Source organism: Nicotiana attenuata, chromosome 12, assembly GCF_001879085.1.
Source record: "Nicotiana attenuata strain UT chromosome 12, NIATTr2, whole genome shotgun sequence".
NCBI classification, from domain to species: domain Eukaryota; kingdom Viridiplantae; phylum Streptophyta; class Magnoliopsida; order Solanales; family Solanaceae; genus Nicotiana; species Nicotiana attenuata.
Genome location: NC_032000.1, coordinates 52,665,405 through 52,675,620, shown reverse-complemented (window position 1 = coordinate 52,675,620; position 10,216 = coordinate 52,665,405). Strand labels below are relative to the sequence as shown.

The 10,216-nt window shown below is 35.9% G+C and overlaps 1 long non-coding RNA gene across 1 annotated transcript; it reads right to left on the bottom strand.

Annotated features, from left to right (window-relative positions):
• On the bottom strand, window positions 6,838-7,760 carry LOC109236279. The gene is made up of 2 exons (XR_002069478.1): window positions 7,718-7,760; window positions 6,838-7,125 (listed from the first exon to the last, which is right to left on the bottom strand). It is a non-coding gene; the product is annotated as an uncharacterized LOC109236279 (long non-coding RNA).

The window sequence follows — 10,216 nt, the reverse complement described above, 5'->3', positions numbered from 1 at the left end:
AGAAAGATCACCTGAAAGATATGCTAGTCACACAAATGAAAAACATGGAGATGAGCAAAATGTTGAGCAGGATGATGTAAACAGTTGATCGCTGAACACGTGAATAATGCTCTCCAAGCTTTCGTGAGGGGATTATCAACTGTACCACCAACTCGTTTCCCAAGAGATGGAGAAAGGCTGTTTGTGTACCTCACAACTTCAGAAATGGTTGTACGCTCCATTGCCCATTCCCAAGAATTTCAAAATGCCTGACATCCCAAAATATGATGAAACGACTGATCCACGTGACCATATATATCATTGCGTTCACCACAGGAGTAAAATGCAATGATTTAATCAAGTATGAAATTGAATCAGTGTTGGTCAAAAAGTTTGGAGAAATACTCACCAAAGGAGCGTCAACATGGTATTCCCTTTTACCTGAAAATTCTATTGACTCTTTTGCTGAGCTTGCAAATTTATTTATAAAGCACACTCGGGAGCTCAAAAAGTAGAAAAAAGAATGAAAGATATCTTTAAAGTGAAGCAAGGAGATACAGAATTGCTCCGAGATTTGTAGATAGATTCTAGCGTGAAAGGATGATGCTACCAAGAGTACCTGACACGACCATGGCATTTGCAAGTAATCTAAATGAAAGAAGTTCAGAAGCCACGAGAAGGCTTAAAGAAAGCTTACGAGAATTCCCTGCCACTACATGGAATGATGTATATAATAGGTATAGTACAAACTACGGATTGAAGAAGACATCGTTACTCAATCAAAGGTTGATGAGAAAACAGGTTCGAGGCGGTCGGAATCTGAAAAGAGGTCTGGTAAAAATAGGTACGAGCCTTATATGGGACCCTCAGGGCGAGACGCACGTTCCAAACCCAAAAACGTACGGTCTGACCATGGATTTACGAACAGAGATTCAGGTTCATCATCATCTAGATTCAGAAAAGATCGGGGATCAGTACTTTCGAATTGGTAGTTGTTTTAAGGAGTATGGGAGATAAGGTGCGATGGCCAAAAGAAATGAGATCAAAACCAAAACAGAAGAAATCCAGATTTCTGCTGCGCGTTTCACAATGACCACGGCCATAAAACATTAGATTGCAGACTGTTACAAGGTGAGGTAGAACATTTGTTGAAGCATGGATACTTGACGGATCTGTTCAGCGAGAAAGGCAAACAAACTTACATGAAAAATAGACAAGAACCTCCAAAACCTCCATCTCCAAAGAGAACAATGAACGTGATAAGCGGGGGAGAAGAAGTCAATGGTGTAACGTACATGGCTGCAAAAATGATGTCAAAATTCACAGTAATCCACGGGAAGCAAGTTCGGCAAACCTTGGAAGAAAATAACATAACATTTGATGATGCAGATGCGGATGGATTGATGATTCCTCACAATGATGCACTGGAAATATCTTTACTTATACATGATACTAATGTAAAATGAGTTTTGATTGATCCAGGTAGCTCCGTGAATATTATCTTATTGCGAGTGGTGAACGAAATGCAAATTGACGACCAAATGATTCCAAAAGCACGTTCCTTATCTGGATTCGATAATTCAACCATTTTTACAAAGGGTGAGATAATGTTAAATACATTCGCAAAAGGAGTCATCAAAGAGACGAAATTTCAAGTAACAGACACGAACATGGCCTATAATGTGATTCTTAGGAGGCCATGGATTCATGACATAGATGTTGTGCCGTTTACATTGCATCAAGTTATTAAGTTCCCTTCAAAATGGGGAATTCAACAGATTCGAGGATATCAACAAACTTCTAGGAATATCAATTCAGTGGTGCAGTCATGCAAGAAAAACATTGATACAAATGAGGATTTCGTGGAAGACGTGGTAAATCAAATCTCATCTGAAAATGTATCAAAGCAAATTGATATGGATTCGAGACCGGATGTAATTCAAGAACAAGAGGAGAATGAAAATATCAAAACAACAATTGAAGAGCTTGAAGCTGTTGTGTTATTCGAACATTGGCCAGATCGAAAAGTTCATATTTGAGCAAAGCTGAACCCAGGAATGAGAGGAAAGTTAGTTGAATTTTTAAAAGCTAACGTAGATTGTTTTGCATGGTCACATTCAGATATGACAGGTATACCTCCGGAGGTGATGACCCATATATTAAATGAAGATCCATCATACGTACCTGTCAAGCAAAAGAAGAGGAAGCAAAGATCATTCAAAAATCAAGTGATTTATGATGAGGTACAAAAACTCTTACAGATCGGTTCAATACGTGAGGTAAAATATCCTAATTGGTTAGCTAATACTGTGGTAGTTCCGAAAAAGAACGGTAAATGGCGAGTTTGTGTAGATTATACTGATTTAAATAAAGCCTGTCCAAAAGATTCATTCCCTTTACCGTATATAGATCAATTGTTTGATTCTACCGCATGTTATGAGCTATTGAGCTTTTTAGATGCGTATTCAGGTAATAATCAAACAAAAATGGATCCTTTAGATGAAGAAAAAACTTTATTTATTACAGACAGGGGGACTTATTGTTACAAAGTCATGCCTTTTGGCTTGAAAAACACTGGAGCCACATATCAAAGTTTTTTAACCAAGATGTTTCAAGAACATCTGGGAAAGACCATGGAAGTGTATATTGATGATATGTTGGTCAAATCTGCACGAGCGGAAGATCATTTTCAACATCTTTAAATACCTTTGAGATCCTCCACAGCCATAATATGAAATTAAACCTAGAAAAGTGTGCTTTCGGCGTAGCCTCAGGTAAGTTCTTAGGTTTTCTTGTATCTAATAGAGGTATTGAAGTAAACCCTGCACAGATTAAAGCTACTGAAGAAATTCCTGATATACTCACGAACAAAAAAGAAGTACAAAGATTGACAGATAGGATAGTAGCTCTGAGAAGATTTATTTCTAAATCTTCGGAGAAAAGTTTTAAATTCTTTTTAGTGCTAAAAAAGCAAAATCAGTCCGAGTTGACTGAAGAGTGCCAACAAGCCCTCAAAAATCTGAAGCCATATTTATCAAATCCACCTTTGCTGGCTAAACCAAAATATGGAGAAAGGTTGTTTGTGTACCTCGCAGTTTCAGAAATGGCTGTAAGTGCAGTTTTAATACGAGAAGACAAAGGTAAACAATCTCCAATTTATTATGTTAGTAAATCTTTGTTGGATGCTGAGACTAGATATCTTCATCTAGAAAAACTCGCTTTTGCATTAGTTATGGCATCTAGAAAGTTGAGACCGTACTTTCAATGTCACCCTATTTCTGTAATAACTGCATATCCTTTAAGGAATATTTTGCATAAACAAGTATTGTCAGGTGGATTAGCCAACTGGGCAATAGAACTCAATGAATATGATATCATGTATCGACCTAGAACTGCAATAAAATCACAAGTTTTAGCACAAAAATAGTTTCTGAAGTAGAAAAGGAGTTACAAATATTCACCGAATCTAATCCAGGTATGTGGACTCTATTTACTAATGGCTCCTCAAATGTTAAAGGAGCAGGTTTGGGTATTATTTTAATTCCACCTTCGGGAGAAAGTATAAGACAAGCAAGTAAATGTTACCCTATTACTAATAATGAAGTAGAGTACAAAGCTGTAATTGCAGGTTTAGAACTGGCACGAGAACTCTCCATTGAGCAGATCGTGAATAAAAGTGATTCTCAGCTGGTAGTCAACCAAATGCAGGGGCTTTACATAGATATAGAAGCACGGATGCAACAAAATTTGGAAAAGGAACGAGAATTGATAAGAGAATTCCAATCATAGAAGATTGTGCAAATACCCAGGGGGAAAATGCAGAAGCAGATGCATTGGCTAATCTTGCATCAGTTGCGGAAATAACAAGTGCAGAAAATGCTATTTTAATACACTTATTTCATTCAGCACTAGACCATGACGAAAATGAGGTAAGTTTTAATAATCTAACTTGGGATTGAGAAGCGAGATTGTTAATCTTTTGCAGTACGGAACCGTACCTGAAGGCAAAAAGAGTCTTAGTAGCTTCGACGAAAGGTTGTCCTTTACTGTTTAATTCAAGGGAATCTATATTGAAAAATATTCGGCGGACCTTTAGCAAGATGCCTTGGACCTGCTCAAATAAAATATGTAATGAAAGAAGTACATCAAGGGCATTGTGGAAATCACGCGGGAGGTAGATCTTTGGTAAAAACTCTAATTAGAGCAGGATACTACTGGCCTAAAATGGAAGATGATGCTGAAACTTTTGTAGCAAAGTGTGATAGATGTCAACGATATGGCAATAACATGCATCGCCCTATAGAATTATTGCATACGGTTATTTCCCCGTGGCCATTCATGAAGTGAGGAATGGATATAGTAGGTCCTTTGCCACATGCTAAAGGAAAGGTACGATTTTTATTAGTATTAACAGATTATTTTTCCAAATGGGTAGATACAGGAGCTTTCAAACAGGTGCGAGAAAAAAAGGTAATGAATTTTATTTGGTGAAATGTTATATGCCGATTCAGAGTGCCAAAAGAAATCATATGTGATAATGACCCACATTTTATAGGCTCGAAAGTCACAGATTTTTTTAAAGTTGGCAAATCAAACGAATAACCTCCTCACCCTATAATCCCGTGGCAAATGGACAAGCTGAGTCAACAAATAAGATTATTATCAATAATTTGAAGAAAAGATTAGAAGAATCAAAAGGCAATTGGTCTGAGGTGTTATCAGGAGTATTATGGGCTTATATAACAACAACAAAGACAGGCACGGGAGAAATGCCATTTTCACTTGTTTATGGCTCGGAAGCCTTAATCCCAGTTGAAATAGGAGAGCCAAGTACGAGATTCACACAAGCAACGAAAGAATCAAATGATGAAGAATTAAGAACGAACTTGGATTTACTCGAGCAAAAAAGAGAAGCAGCTCTAATAAGAATGGCAGCACAAAAGCAAATCATTGAAAGATACTACAACAGGAAGGCTCATCTCAGATACTTCAAGATTGGGGACTTTGTTCTCAAAAGGTTTTTCAATCAACAAAAATAGCTGGACCAGGGAAGTTGAACCCAAATTGGGAAGGTCCTTATAAAGTTCGAGGTATCGCTGGTGTAACACCCCAGACTTTAGACAGATTCCCACATCAGCAAAACACAAGAGGGATGCTGGGGATATAAGTTAACAAGCCTTAGACCCTAGTGACGCGTTTTAAACCCGTGAAGGCCTAGGCCCAGACCGAACAATATCACTAGCGGGCTGGGTGTTACAGATGGTATCAGAGCCACTCTTGTGTCAGCCTTGCCGATGGTGGGTCAGATCAGAGTTCAACTAAGTTTAGGCAAATCCCGGTTAGGCTGGGCAAACCTAAGTGTTGAGTCTAGGCGAAACCCATGCGGTGGGGCAAACCTCAGCGAGGACGCTGAGTCCATAAGAGGGGGTGTATGTAACACCCCAGACTATAGACATAGTCCCACATCGGCAAAACACAAGAGGGATGTTGGGTATATAAGTTAACAAGTCTTACACCCTAGTGACGCGTTTTAAACCCGTGAGGGCCTAGGCCCAGAGCGGACAATATTACTAGCGAGCTGGGCTGTTACATTTGACTCTTGTGCTGAAATGACACTCAAATTAGAGTTGTTGACCAGACTTTTTGGAGCTGGTGGTTTTGTCTCACTTTTTAGTGATATTACAAGTAGTTTATTTTTGTTCTAACTAGTTTTCAAGAGACAAGCTTCTCTTTTATTCATGATAGTCTTTAAACTCAGTTTTGCGTTCGGCCTCCACCTCATCACTATGGCACATCACATATGAATATTATTATAGCAGGTTTTTCCACTTTGTTACTTTTTCCTACTTTTTCACTTTCTCAAATAATTATTTGTCGTGATTTTTAAAGATAGTTATCTCAAATTATATCATTTTAGAAGTTCAAGGTAAAACTAATTATTTTTTTCTCAGTTTACCCTTAGTAGTAATTGTTCTTGAAAATGGAGATGACACATAAATAGAATTAATATTCAATGAAGAGAGATTATATCTTAAAATATAAATAAGGGTAAAATAGTCAAAAATTTTCTAATTAATGTTTCTTAAGGACCGCATAAAAGAGAAACTCGACAGATAATTTGAGAAATCAGCAACAATATAGAGATGACAAGTTACTAATTGCAGGTCAGACACTTATCTAAATTCCAAAAACCAAACATTTTATTACTAATTAATTTTGCTATAACTTACACAAGAACATACAAGATAGAATGTACATAGGATAAAATTGTATTAACACTACATAGAGAAGAGTATTTAAAGACAAAATACCTTAAATTACACAATCCCTACAACAATCTGTGCATTCTTGTTCATCGTATAATTAAACAAGCACGGTATTATAATCTATTCATAACTAAACCAATCGACCCCTTAGAGAAAAAAAGCAGAAAGAGAAGATGACTTCTGTCAATTGTTTAAATATAAATGATTAGCTAAGAAGCTGCCATGGCAATGTTGAAAGTGATGGTGGCTGACCAAATATGGAATGTATTGTATTTGATCTCTTTTTTCCGAGGATACGATCAACATGTTTTCCTTTTCGTCTGCAAATTGGAGCTGGAGTAATGCTTGCATTCGGTGAAAATTCAAGGTAAGATTGCAAGGTAGTATATCGTTGTTGGTATTTTCTGCTAAAATTTGAATTCTGATAACTGATGTCGAGATCCTTGTTTGATTCTGCCTTTGATATTGTCTCATGACGCTGAGGAAGTTACTGCTAGGTCATTGTTCGGTGATAATACTCTGTACTGGTTTCATCATAGGCTATAACAGCGCATGGTTAACTGTATTTAGCAGTAGCGTGATTTCAGACATCTTTTGGTGAAGAAACAATCAAAATAATATAATAGAAATTGATTGTAAATTATTCTAAGCAAAAGAAGATTTTGTCCGTATATTTGACTTGTGATATAGTTGCTTATTTTGGTAACTCAAGGCAACTCTGTTAGTGAGAGCGTCTCTTGTATGCCATTTTCTGATTGATCTGCGCTGTCATTTTTGGACTTAGAAATGTTGTCTTCAGGCTCTTGTAGAAATGGTCTGAAGGTCAAAAGCAAGCCCAACAATTCAATCACATTGAGGAGGAAGAAAACCAGCTGATCACCTGCATTATAACATCACATTTCCTACATTTAGTTAAAAGCATAGATTAGGAGAATAATGACTTTGATATCAAGGTATATTATGTAAATTCTTCCACACTTTTCGGGGCTATTGATTTCGGTTAGATATGAACTTATATAATGGACGAAGCAAACATATTCAATCTAGGAGTTTGTGATGTATGTAGCATAGAACTCTTATTTGTAGCCAAATATTTAGAAATTCTAAGAAATAAAAACAATATGATGCTAATTTCCTCTTTAGCATTGACCTACTACAGTAAATCACCTTATCATTAGGACATATATCAAGTCAAGCCCCAAATTTACTCACAATAGGCATCTATAAGTAACTAGAACCACTATCATCCATCAGAATCTTCACTATTGGCAACTCATCTCATGTAATCACTACATCTTGAAAATCTTGTGTTCATTTGTTGATCATTAAGCCATATTCCATCTATTTATATGTTACATAGATGCTTGTTTGAATTGCTTTATATCATGAATTTCTTTTGGCACTTGAATTGCAAACTCTTGATTTACAGTTTCACATTATAAGCTTAAATCCAATTTAACTTGTCTTCTTACCTGGCAAAATATCAGCATCTTGACGCCGTTGAACCCAGGACAATCTGCACATATTTTAGAACATGATGTGATAATGAGAAATGATCTTGAATAGACATCTAGATTAGTGGACAGCAGATCATAAGTGCCAAACAAAAACAATTTCATACAAGGTGTAAGTCGAGCAAACAACCAGAACCAGAATGTCATTTAAGTATAGCACGTAAGCATTCACAACTGCTGACAAGTGACAACATCATAACATAGAACATCAGAGTGTATTAGATATGACACAAGGAGACACAATCTACTCAAACACACATTGCAACTTGTTGAATTTTTAAAAGATGGGGCAGCAAAAATATTAAAATTATTGATTGAAAATGTCTCTCAATAATTTTATTAAGCATAACAAGGCTTTAAATAGCCAATCAGGAACATAATCTACAGAAAAATCTGCATAACAAGAATTCAAAAAAACTAAAATATCTCAACAAATCTAAAAAATCTAACTGAAATTTAAATTCAAAAAAGTAGATTTATCCTAAAATTAAGCTAACTTATTATGCTAAATAAAATGCAATAGTAACTGAAGCAAATGATCAACACTCCTCCTTTGCTTCAGTTACTCTAAAACAATTGCTCCTCCTCAATTACTGCTTCTGTTGTTTGTGCTTGAGGATTGTGTTGAGCGTCTTTGAACTTACACACTTTTGTAACATGGCCTGTTTGTTTGCAAATACCACATATTGCATCATGTCTCCACCAACAAAATTTTTCTAGGTGTGTTTTCTTTTTGCAGTATTTGCAAAGAGGATAATTGACCTTTTCTTTTTTGTTTTGTGCATAAAAAGCACCTTCAGTAACCATTTCTTGTCTAAATGCTCTTCTTTGTACTTGTGCTTGAAGAGCACTTATTAATTCTGCAACAGAGATAGTAGAGAGATCTTTAGACTCTTCTAGAGAGGAAATTTTGGATTCAAATCTCTCTGGAACCGTCACAAGAATTTTTTCAACTATTCTGTTATCTTTAAAATCCTCGCCAAGCAACCTGATTCTATTAACAATAGAAGAAATCCGATCAGAATACCTAGTGATAGTCTCGTCTTCTTGCATCCTAAGAGATTCAAAATCCCTTTTCAAATTTAAAATCTGCATTTGTCTAACTCGACACTTCCTTGGTACTCCTTTTTAAGCTTTTCCCAAGCTTCCTTTGCTGTCTCACATTCAATGATTTTAGAAAAAATTGAATCTGCAACTGAATTTTGAATCACAGTTTTGGCTTTGTATTTTTTGATTTTCTCTTCTAAATGGTTTTCAATTTGGGCAAGAGTAGGATTTTCAGGGAGTGGTTGTAATGGTCTATCTTCCATTACAACTTCCCATAAATCATAGGCTTCAAGATATTATTTCATTTTCACTGACCAAATCTGATAGTTTTCACCAGTGAAAGTTTGTGGGGCATTCAAAGAGAGACTGTTGCTTGCCATATTTGAAAATAGGTTTAAAAATTGATATTGGTTAAAAACGATTTGAAAATGGTTTTTTTGGAAGAACTCACAGATCCCGTAAGATCAATGAGGCTCTGATACCACTGTTGGTTTTTAAAAGATGGGGCAGCAAAAATATTAAAATTATTGATTGAAAATGTCTCTCAATAATTTTATTAAGTATAACAAGGCTTTAAATAGCCAATCAGGAACATAATCTGCAGAAAAATCTGCATAACAAGAATTCAAAAAAATTAAAATATCTCAACAAACCTAAAAAATCTAACTGAAATTTAAATTCAAAAAAGTAGATTTATCCTAAAATTAAGCTAACTTATTATGCTAAATAAAATGCAATAGTAACTGAAGCAAATCATCAACACAACTTTCTAATTTGAATTGGCTTATTTAGCAAACTGAAATTAGAGCTAAAACTGCAAACATATGACTGAAGGACCAAATATCGATGAAGGTAAAGAGAATAGATGGTAGAAAGAAGTTGAAAACTTACAACGAACCCCCAGCTGCTGGGCCGATCGTCATGAAAATAGACATTGAACACATAGAAATGCCATTTGTAGCTCCTCTTTGCTCCTGGGCCTGAGATTAACAACTTTTGGGGTGATTTTTAAAAATAGCCAGATTTACAACTGGTCATTCAAAAATAGCCCAATTTCAAATGTAATCGAAATTTAGCCACTTTTATGTAAAGATAAATCTGAGCGAAAACACTGTTCAAAATCCGGAAAATACTCCAGTATATAATGATGGAGTTCCAGCATAAGTATACTTGAACTCCAGCATATTATACTGGAGTTCCAGGATAGTATGCTGGAACTCCAGCATAATATGATGGAGTTCCAGCATAAATACACTAGAATCCAGCATAATATACTGGAGTTCCAGCAAGTATAATGGTCCAGTATAATATACTGGAGTTTGGAGCACCAGTGCTCCGGTCTCCAGTATATTATACTGGAGCCAGCAAAGTATACCGGTCCAGCATAATATGTTGAAGTTCATACACAAG